The following is an 11,280-nucleotide window of genomic DNA, read 5'->3' as shown; positions in this document are numbered from 1 at the left end:
CCCTGCGAAATCCTCTGCAATTTTGCAAGCAGTCACTTGGTTTGGTAGAGGATGAAAAGAAAAAAAAAGTGTTTTTAGTGGCAGCTGCGAAGAGTGAATTGAGAGGAACACTTTTTCTATTCCTGTTTGATGCACCCTCCATACCTCAGGGCACAGTTCTGGAAAATCTGGCGTGAACCTTCAGCACTTAAATGCTAAAACGTGACTGATTTGGGATGATAATAGGTGCCCTAATAGGAGTGGATCCCCAGAAATGGCTTCCAGTCCTGTTTGCTCCTGACTTAATGAAATGTGAGCAGACAGTTGGAGGGAGGACGAAAAGACAGAGGAGGAGAAAGAGAGTGAGAAAAATAGCACAAGGCATGATCATCCTTGCCGGCAGAGAGGGGAATGGATCTTACAGCTCCTCTTTTGTTTGGGAGGAGGGTTGATGGTCAGGAGAGCAGCAGGTCAATACCAATAAGAGAAAGAGTCTAACACCATACACCTGCACTTGGTGCAAAATAAACAAAAGAAAAATCTCTCCACAACAGCTTCAATCATTATTGTGTTAAATTGTTTAGTACTAAACATGACATGTTTTTCTTTTTCAAAGACATGTTTTGGTTCACAGAATAAATCAGGAATCAATTATAATTTTTTTTGCTACCACAGGAGTAATTGCAGTGTAATAAGTACTTAATAAGACTATAATTACGTGTTAATTACCATGAACAACACAACAATATTTCACAGACGGAAATATGTCATTTCAATTATAGGCCTAATTGGCCTCGAGACACTTCAGCATAGATTAGTCATTGTCTATCCCATGAAAACCCCATTTAGATGAGTCAAGCCTCATCTGGACTCCTGATAAATGGAAAGTATAGAGAGGTGGGGATGCTGTGAGTGCAATTGTTAAGACGAATCTGCCTGTCGAGGTGTTCAAGTCAACTGAATGTGTTCTTTAAACTTGACCGTCGCTGTAAATCACCTCGTCAATAGATGCAGGAGCCCTGCGGTGTTCTGTCACACACTGACAGAGCATTTGTTAAGAAGTTTAATTTCTTGTGTGGCTTGAATCCAGAGTAGGCCTGTAAATATAAGTTTTATTTCTTTTAATCTATCCTCTTTGTCGTGCCCTGGATGCTGTGATGTGCAATACATATGTGTTAAAAGATAGATAGAGAGAGCAATACTAAGAGAGCAAAGCAAAAACTGTGAATGGACCTAAATTACAATGTAATGTTCGCCCTAACTTCAATAACAAGTCATTAGCAGACTGTCAGAGAGTTTCATTTATTTGTTATTACCGTGCTCACAGCGAAAATCACAGAGCTGGGAATGTACTCTGACTGCAATTAGACTGGAAGAAAGAATGCACAAAATGTCCTTTAACGACACATTGTCGAGAAATGGAGAAGTGAGCAACGTTTTAACGCCTCTGTGCATCGTTTTCATGCCTTGTTTCTAGTGTAATTTGCAATAATGGTGTTTGCATCATCAGCATCCTTATTATCATATCATGAACCATGGGAGAGCGTGTAATCAGGTTGATGTGGTTTAGAGGAACTTTCTCCTCCGTGTCTCACAGGCAGGGATAAAACACAGCAGGTCCTCCCTCTGATAGAGCCGGAAAGCGCCGGCAGTGTCGCACAATCTCACATTATTATTATAATTTTTAATGCGTTTAATAGCCCCTGTTTTAGCTTTGAAGACAATCTTTAGGGAATATTGAATCAGAGCATTATTTTCTGCCCTGGATTCCTTGCGCAGACAAAACTCTGTTAATTAGCCTCATATCTATAAGCAGACTCTTCCTCTTCCCTCTGCCTTCATGATATTATTAACCGCGACTCCTCCACCCCCCCCCCTCATTTCTGCTCTTCCCCAATGTTGTTTTGTAATCAGAATACCCCAATGGCACTTTTTGCATGCGTGATTGGGCTGAGCATTTTTCACCCAACATCCTCTGCTCCTATTAGAACTGAGGCCCAAGGAAACCCCTGTGAGTGGCTTCTTCCGTTAGCATGGCATGTGGAAAAGACCCCTAGTATCCTCTAGACTACCCTAATGCTCTATGCCGTTCATAGCCTCTTTAGAGCTGGTTCCTGTTTGTAAGGAGTTCAAAGTCCTTGTTAAACCCAACTGCCCCACAGTAAAACGGGCCAGGGACCCTTTAGAATGCATTTCACAAATCAATAAGCCCTCCCTTAAGATCTCTCTCTCACATCTCGTCACAGAGGCTGTTGTAATGCAGAAGAAATTCCTTAAAGAATAGACGGCGATAACCGCGAGCAAGACAGAACGCAGCGAGAAGATGTTTTACACAGCCAAAGAGGCAATGCCAGGTACTCCCACCAACCCAGACGGATGTTATTCACAAACAATATGCTAAACCTGTCACAGGGGATTTCAATTGTGTAGGAAGGATGGCTAGGGATATAAATTCAGAAACCGACAATGTTTAAAAGTACGTTTTGGCTGTGCTTTTTCTTCAACTTGGAGACAGTATCGGTTTCAGGATTTAGAGGTAAATGTCGTTCAGGCTTGTGTGTTTTCGTTTCAGGGCTAGAAGGAAGATGCTTTGTATATTCATGAGAAAAGATTTCCACTTTGGGAGACCTACTGTAAAGAATGAAAAAATATATATAAATGCTCTCCATAAGCAATAGATATCACTCACATCTTGTATCTTAGCTCCCTATACCCTTTCGCAAACCCTTGAGAGCAACACTAAATGTATTAAATGCACAGCACAGAGACAGCTTAACTTTATGTGACTGTTGGGGCAGGGTGTGCTGCAAAGCTATGGTCAGATTTTGGCCTGGGGCTGTTCAGAGAGCGTACAAAACCGACACACTTCTCATTCAGTCAGACACAGAGCAGAGAGAGAGCAGGGGGGTAGAGACAGGAGATGAGGGAAGAGAAAGAGAAAGAGCTGTGTGTTGTGAAGAGATGGCATTTATGATAGGAGAGGGCTGCTTGATGTGGCACTGTGGCGCTGTAACAGCATTGTAAAGCCTGCTGACAGGCTGTTGTAGTTGCGTACTGATCACAGGCAGTAAAACTATGCAGATGGTGGCAGATGATCAGTGCTCTGTGAGCAGAATATAAATATGGCTGCCATCAGAGAGAACACACTCCCCTTAGACAAACACAACATTGATGTAGCGGCATCGGCTCGCACCAGCACTGCTGCTTTAAAGCAGGCTTTTAAAGTGTTTTTTTGGGGGGGGGGTTCAATACAAGTTAAGCTCAATCTACAACATTTGGGCCATAGTGTTGAATACCACAAAGAAAAACTGTAAATATATAACAACAAAAGAACTTGCACAGTTATTTCTTTACTTTTGCAGTGTTCTTGTTACATGTTACATGTACTTACTACACTAATAACAGTGAGTTACAATTACAAACAACTATGCCTAAACCATGTTGTAACCCTAACTGTAACCCTATAGTACTGTAAGTAAATGTTGTTAATTAATATTACTCAGTACTTAATTGTATAATTAAAGAACTGTTGTAACAAAGACTTCTTAAAGTATAACCAAAGCAAAAATCTGTGATATACTTACAAAATGAGGTTGATTTTTTTAAAGGAATAATGTTATAAAAGCAAAAAAGTTAAAACCTGTGTATTATTTTAGGTGTGAAGTTTAAATTGTCATGTGTATGGTCAGATTAAGGTTTTAGGCTTACTTTGCCATTGTAACAAAGTAATAATATCCACAATAATATCATGGTAATTTTTTTTTAAATACTGCATGAAACAGTAAATATTTTACATTTTACTGGTCCCATTCACTTTCCATGTGTCTCACTGTAACCAAGATTCAAGATTCAGTAAAGATTCATTTTTGAGTATACTAACTAAAGATTGAAATATTAAACTTCGTAGTTATTACTTAATTCTCTCAGGAAGCATTTGCTTTCTTTACTTTTAGCTGATTTCAATTTTCCCTTTAAGTTTGCATTGCAAAAATAAGACTGTTGGTTTCCAAAAAAATTTTTTTTTTAAAGTAAACTGAACTTTAAGTATTTGCAGTGTGCTATTATGCCACAAGTGCTGTCAGTGCTTGCCTTGAACCCAGAAAAATTCACTTTCACTTTAACTTCAACTTCATTATCCTGAGCAACAAGACATATTAATAAATTCCTTCCTGCTTTAACAACCCAAAGGCTGGTCATCAGTTTGATGTTTAATACGGCATGTTATGAAAGATTCGTTTCAAATTAATAGTAATTTTATGAATGACTTAATTCATTTATATTGAGCCTGCACTGTATGTTGAGCTTGATGTGAGCTCAGGGACCTTATATGTACCGAACCTGCTTAGTTTTTACTGAGACACTTCAGATTAAGTAGCCCCCCCCCCCCGCCTCAGTCCCAACTGGGGATGCTGCCTTCTGCTTTTTAAAACCAGCATTACTAATTGGCATACGCTATAAACTGAGCCTTCCACTGCAGGCTCTTATCCATGAATAGCATACGTTTTGAGCTTTCATCTTGACTGTGATAAAATTAATTCACATCAAGCTACACTAGCTATACAAATAATTAGATATCATGTCCATATTGTATTAAGGACTGAAATGATGCAGAGGCAAATTAATGTGACAGCAAGTAATCCCATCTCAACTACCGCTGTGGAGAGGAAGAGAAAAAAAGACCACAAGGTGGCTGCCGGCTATGCAGTCTCTGTTGTGTAATTAATGTAGCATTAAATTCTCCCATTAAGGTGACAGATGACAGTGTATATCACTGAGGCACTCTACAGTGCCATCTTTGAAGGCAGTGAGAGGGGGTTTGAAAAAAGATGGCTAGGTGTGAATCATTATAAATGGTCTAAGCATGCATTTTGATCAGTTTCTTTTCAGAAAGGACAAATTGGAATAGATTTGTTTATTTTTGTACTGGTTTATCAGGAGTTCAGGATGTTTAAAGAGATACTCTCCACCCAAAAATTCTCTCATCATTTACTCTCTTTTTTTGGCTCTTTTTTTCATAGGAATACAAAGACTTTTTAGGAACATAATCCATCTCCGTGAGTCCATATAATGCAAGTGTACGGGACCTTCAAAATGAACACTTCAAAAACCACACAAAGTGAACACGACAGTAATCGTACATCCCCAGTGAATGAATCAATGTATTCTAAAGTATGAGAAAAATACTCATATTTTAAACTTTTTAAACATTGGTTCTGGCCAACTGTCATATGTGCATTTGCTAGACATAAACATCAGCATGTTGTGATGTGTGATGTAAGCGCATTTTGAAACTCTCCTAAAAAGTGAGAAGTTTCACAACATGCTTTACGTCAAGCCTTAACTCATGAACTTGTGTGTGACTATTGGCTGGAAGCATGTTAATAGTTAAAAAATAGTAAAACAGTATTAGTAACTAACATAGTCACTAACATAGTATTAAAATTTAAATTAGGGAACACTATTAGCTAGTTTTTTATTAGCATGCGTATTATTAGCATATTCGCTGTTTATTAGTACTTAAAAATCATATTTTACATTATTTTGCCCTTAACCCTACCCATAACCCTTTGGTTGTCAACTCTGGCCCTCGAGGTCCACTTTCTTGCAGAGTTTAACTCCAACCCTAATCAAACACATCTAAACAAGCTAATCAAGGTCTTCAGAAAGATCACTAGAAAGTTACAGGCAGGTGAGTTTGATCAAGGTTTGAGCTAAACTCTGCAGGAAAGTGGACCTCGAGGGCCAGAGTTGAGAATCCCTGCCATAACCTAAACATAACTATTACAACAACTACCCTATACTTACTATAGCAATTAGCAGCAAATTAGGAGTTTATTGAGTGAAAACTCTTAAAGGGGTCATATGATGTGATTTCAAGTTTTCCTTTCTCTTTGGAGTGTTACAAGCTGATTGTGCATAGATAAGATCCCTGAAGTTGCAAAGACTAAAGTCTCAAAGCCAAATACATATTCTTTATCAAAGTTAAGACTCTGCCACGACCCCCTAAAACGGCTCGTTCTAACACACCCCACATATCTACCTCACTATGTGGAAATATTTGCATAATGCTGCCCAAATGTGCAGGCAAAGAAAGAAGGCGTGGTTTCAGTAACCGCAGTTAGTGTTGAAGCAGCCATGTCAGGGAGATGCTGTGTGTTTCAGTGTGAAAGCAAAAGCACTTTATTTGGCCTTCCGAAAGTAGATGCATTTAGGAATCTTTAAGATTACTTACAACAGAACAGCAATGCATTTTATGGATGACTGTTTCGTGAACCTAGGAGAGGAGGTAATTCTGACTTTGCTATGACAATCTGGCGCTTCTGAATCAGCTACTGTTTTGTTATTAGTTTAAGTATTTGCTATTGACTGTTTAAATGCGGAGTTTTGCGCATCGTGTGTGTGTGTGTGTGTGCGTGTGCGCGTGCGCGCGTGTGTGAGACAGAGAGAGAGAGATGGCTCACATCACAGTGGAGTCAGCTGTATTAACCGTGGCTTGTGTACTGCAAACACATACCAGCTTCATCACTGTGTCTGTCACGCGACTCTGTTCCCCTTTCGGGCTCTGTCTTTACATTTATTTTGAAAGATGAAGCTCGCGATTATGGTAAGGGGGGTTACATTTCCGACGCGTGCTTGAGGTGTTCGGCCAATCACAATGCACTGGGTCAGCTGACCAATCAGAGCAGACTGCGCTTGTCGGAAGGAGGGACTTTGTAGAATACTTTGAGAGAGGCGGGGCATAGACGACCTACAATAATGTACAGTATTTGGAAAATAATGTGTTTTTTTAACATTAAAGCATGTCAACATATTCTGTTACACCAAATACACAAAATAATGATCTTTAAAAAAGCATCATATGACCCCTTTAATAGTGAATATGCATTCCCTAATCTAAAGTGTAACCGTAGTTTTCTTACACAACACTAATTCATCTGGGTTGCACGAGTTACCGTCGTGTTCACTTTGTCTGTGTTTTTTTTTTTTTGATGCATCCACTTTGTAGGGTCCTATACACTTGCACTAAATGGACTGAAAGAGATTGATTATTTTTCTAAGAATCTTTGTGTGCATCTGAAGATAGAAAATCATACACATCTGGGATGGCAAGTAAATAAATAATTTTTGGGTGGAGCATCCCTTTAAGTCTGTTTGTGCTTGAGGTGGACAGAGCCGTGAATGCCCTTTGACCTCTAAGTTTTGATTGAAGCATGTATAATTGAATGACCAATGCTTTGGCTAATTAGCACCGTGTTAATGCGCACTGCCCTGTGGCTTTTATGGGGCACTGTCTATCTGTGTGGGGGTCTGGCCAGACTTTTCAAGAGTGGCAATGCTTGTGGGTGAGCCTAGTAGGTCATGCTACATTACAGCTCCAGTAACAACCTCCAAGCACAGGCCAAGGACGCCCTGAGATAGTTACCATCCTAGTGAAGTCAAGACAGAAGCTCCTTGCTTGTCCTCACATGATATCATCAGTCTGCAGACTACAGAGGTTGGCTGAGGGCTCTGAAATCACAGAGAAGAATTGTTGATTTTCTTTGCGGCCAGAGCATGTCTGCTAATTCAAATTAACTCTCCTTATTGACCTGCCTTGTTCACTGACCTGACTGTAAGTATGTTTTCTTCCGTTCTGTTGATACTTGGCAACCCCAACAGCCTCCACAGCTGGATGGAACAGCCATTGCTGTGACTGGCAAAAGCAGCCATTTTTATTGGAGCCAGTCGCATTTAAGCTATTGTTCAGGTTGGTAGGGGAGGAAAGAGGTGGGAGTCGATTAAAAACCTTCGTTAATGATGTTAAGCAGACCCTTGTCATTAATCTGAGCAGTGGTTGGTGGCCAGCTCTGGTGGCAGAGTGATTGATGTAGGCTGTACTCTCTCACGCAGAGTGACTGCTTGTAGATCACACTGAGTACATGTGATTGCTGTGGAGACTGTCTCCTCCTTGCCGTTCACTAAAACAACAGCTGTACATATGCACAGTGATGAGCCGTGCAAGATGGTATAAGACCTCTAGACCTTTTTAGTTTAAATAAGCCAAAAAAAGTGTTAACTTAAATTACTTGCATTTAATTATACTGAAAACATGGATTTGTTCAATTTGGTTCCACAAATGTCCATACAATTCTTGAATATTTTGTCATAACTTACTATCGTTGCATGCAATCAATTTCAATTTTGTTTCTTAATTCCATTTGAATTTGAACAACACAAATAATTGTTATCATTTTAAATGTTTGAATCTAGTATTTTACTAAAACATTTCTTTATTTCCTGTTATAGTCTAGAAAAAATGTACACAGTCGTAAATTGCTAAACACTTATAATTTGCAAAAATGTATAAAATGATACGATGTTGTAAAGTAATTAGTGATATATTCAATAGTGTATTAAAGTGAGTGACTTCATTGGGGGCACATGATTTTATATGTTGCTTGTATGCAGGCAACCCAAGTTCAAATCCTGTCAATCATTTTACATGTACATTTATCCATTTGCCAGACACTTTTATCCAAATTAACTTGCAGACATTCCTTGGGAATCAGACCTTTCCATTCTCTAATGCTTAAGCTACAGGAATGCCTGTTTTTGTTGTATCTAGTAGGTTTAACCAAAAAAAAAAATCAAGTTTGTACAACAGGACTAGAACAAAGTCTTCATTTGAAAGTTTGACAAAGTCTGTGGATAACTAGAGTGTTTATGGATAACACCAATAAATCAACTGAGTGCTAAAACTTTGGTACACTGACATTCAATTGCTAGGTTTAAAAAAGAGTAAATTACTATATTTGTTATTGAAAAAAAAGTTTGTTATTGCATAAATAAAGATGAAATTCTTATTCTGCTGTATTCCTTAGCTATAAACATTATGATTGCACTTTATTTTACAGTATGTGCACTTACAGTGTATTTAACCCCTTAACTGTCACCGTCCCACCTGTGGGACATTTGGCGCTCTTTTTTGTTGTTGTCCTTTTTCTCTATCAAATGTTTTAGTAACCATCATAAATTATATATCGTTTGAAAGCTAAGAAGCCCAAGATTCATCCTGTGAAAACCATTTTGAAATCGAACATTGCGTTACCATGGAAATGGTACTTTAAAATATTTTGGCGGTCCCCTCCCCCCTAGTGGGCAGTGTCAAAATGCATTATGGTCTTTTACAATCAAAACTTTTTATAATCTTGACAAATAACATATCATTGGAAAGGTCTGAGTCTCAGGATTCCATATGTTGTGATAAAAGCAATATTGACATTTCAACATATGTTACAGAAAAATGCATTAACAAATTCTATGGAGTTTGGATGGCACCCGGTGGCTGTTTGTGGTATAACGCCTTAAATAAAATCTCACAGAAACCTAAATTTTTTTCATATGAACTTCAAATTTGGAACATAACTTATTTAGACAGAAGGCTTACATTTTATAGCAATTTTAGAGTAAAACCTGTTATGTAAAATATTTATTATATATAAAATAAAATAAAATTAGTACAGTGTATTTTCTTTACAATAAATGTAAACTTCTATAACTTTTTGATACTTAAATATTTTGAAAAAATTCCACTTTTTCCATAATCTGCTGCTTGTCGTCTTTAAAAATTGCTAAACGGACAGTCCCCACTCATATTTGAGCCATTGTATTCCAAAAATATACACTAAAATAAGACTTATGTACGTGAGAACGGATCCCTGAGGCTACAATAGAGATGTCAGGATGTACTGAGGGGTCACTAGGTTCAGAGGGGCTTTTCACTCCAGGTTGACCTTGGACCAGACAGATTTATCCTCTGTCAGGTCTCAGTTTGAGAGGGGGACTCCAGCAGACCACTTTTTGGCTATAGGAGAACCTCATGGCAGGTACATGCTTGTGACGTTCTCCCTTTGCTCTTTGACATGTTTGTTTCAAACGTCTTAACGTCTCTTTCTCGCTCTTTCTTCTCTCTTTTTCTCTCACTCTCAATTTTTGTTACACATGTTTCTTTATTCTGTTGTCACATAGCAAACAATGCTTTTGGCTATAAGAGTGAGGTGCGGACATGAGGGGATAATCTTTTTTAACACTCTGTGGAAGGAAAGCAAATTAAAAACAAGTCTACCCATTTGCACGCATAATCACAGCAAATTGCCCATAGCTCATTTGTGTATTGTTTGTCGGGTAAGATCGGGCTGATTCTACTCGTTTGACAGCTTAGTTAGCAGTTGATAGAGCTGTGAAATATCACACTCTCCATAACCGTGGACTTGTTTTCAATTTGGAAACCACATCCACAGTTCTGCAGTACAATTAAAAAAAAAAAAAAACATACGACTTTATACGACTGCACCCAAACAATTTGTGAAATCATCATAAATATTTTTTATTAAAAACCGTATATTAGTATTTCTCCCAATTTGTTTCATACAAAATATTTCTAAACAATATTTTCTTTCGTAGTGTTTTAGCTCAAGTGTTTTCTTGTTGGTGGTGTCTTGGCTCTCGTGTTAAACCCCTGTGGCCTGGAGAGCTGTAAGGATAACATGGTGCTTTGTCTTTGAGCTCGGATCGATTTGCCACTTGATAAAATACATCCAGTTTTTGTTAATAAACTGTAACTCTGTCATTGCTTGTTTGTATGGCGGACCGGTTGGTTCAAGCACCGGAACTCAAGGACAGATGCTTGCACGTCGATGCACAACGTGCGCACACACAAACACACTAATGCCTATGATTAATGTTCTGTATCTCTGAGAAAAATAAACCAGCTTCTCCTGTGTGTCGCACAAAGGTGCTAAAGGAGAAACAGTTTATCATTCGTGTCACACACATGTTCAGTTTGATCCCTCTGTGTGAAAGTTGTGTAATTATTTTACAATGAAATTCCCAGTTTTTCAACAGAAAAAATTAATTATATATATATATATATATATGGATCTGTGCCCACATGATAATATTTGATCCCCCTGAACAGAATATTTAGAAAGTTTCAACATTTGTAAGTCAGCGCAAGTCATTATTGATGATAATTTCTTTGCTAACAGCCGGTAAAAATAAACAGATAAAAGCTGAGATGGCGGTAAGTAAACAGCACATGCTCCCTCGTGCTCCGTAAAATTCCTCACAGATGGAGTGAGCTTTTCTGTGAGGATGTCCACGGTGCGCAAACAGGACGCCGTCGTTCATAATAATCACAGTGACAATCTGACTGAGAAGAGATCTCTATTCGCATCCTAGGTTGCCAGTATTCCAGGCTGGCACCACTGTGCCCAGTGAGGAGAAGAGCCCATCTAATTAATCCTCCTGGTTCGATGTCAT

This window comes from Sinocyclocheilus grahami, unplaced genomic scaffold (genome assembly GCF_001515645.1).
Source record: "Sinocyclocheilus grahami isolate Dianchi unplaced genomic scaffold, SAMN03320097.WGS_v1.1 scaffold951.1, whole genome shotgun sequence".
NCBI classification, from domain to species: Eukaryota; Metazoa; Chordata; class Actinopteri; order Cypriniformes; family Cyprinidae; genus Sinocyclocheilus; species Sinocyclocheilus grahami.
This window is presented reverse-complemented; position numbering follows the sequence as displayed.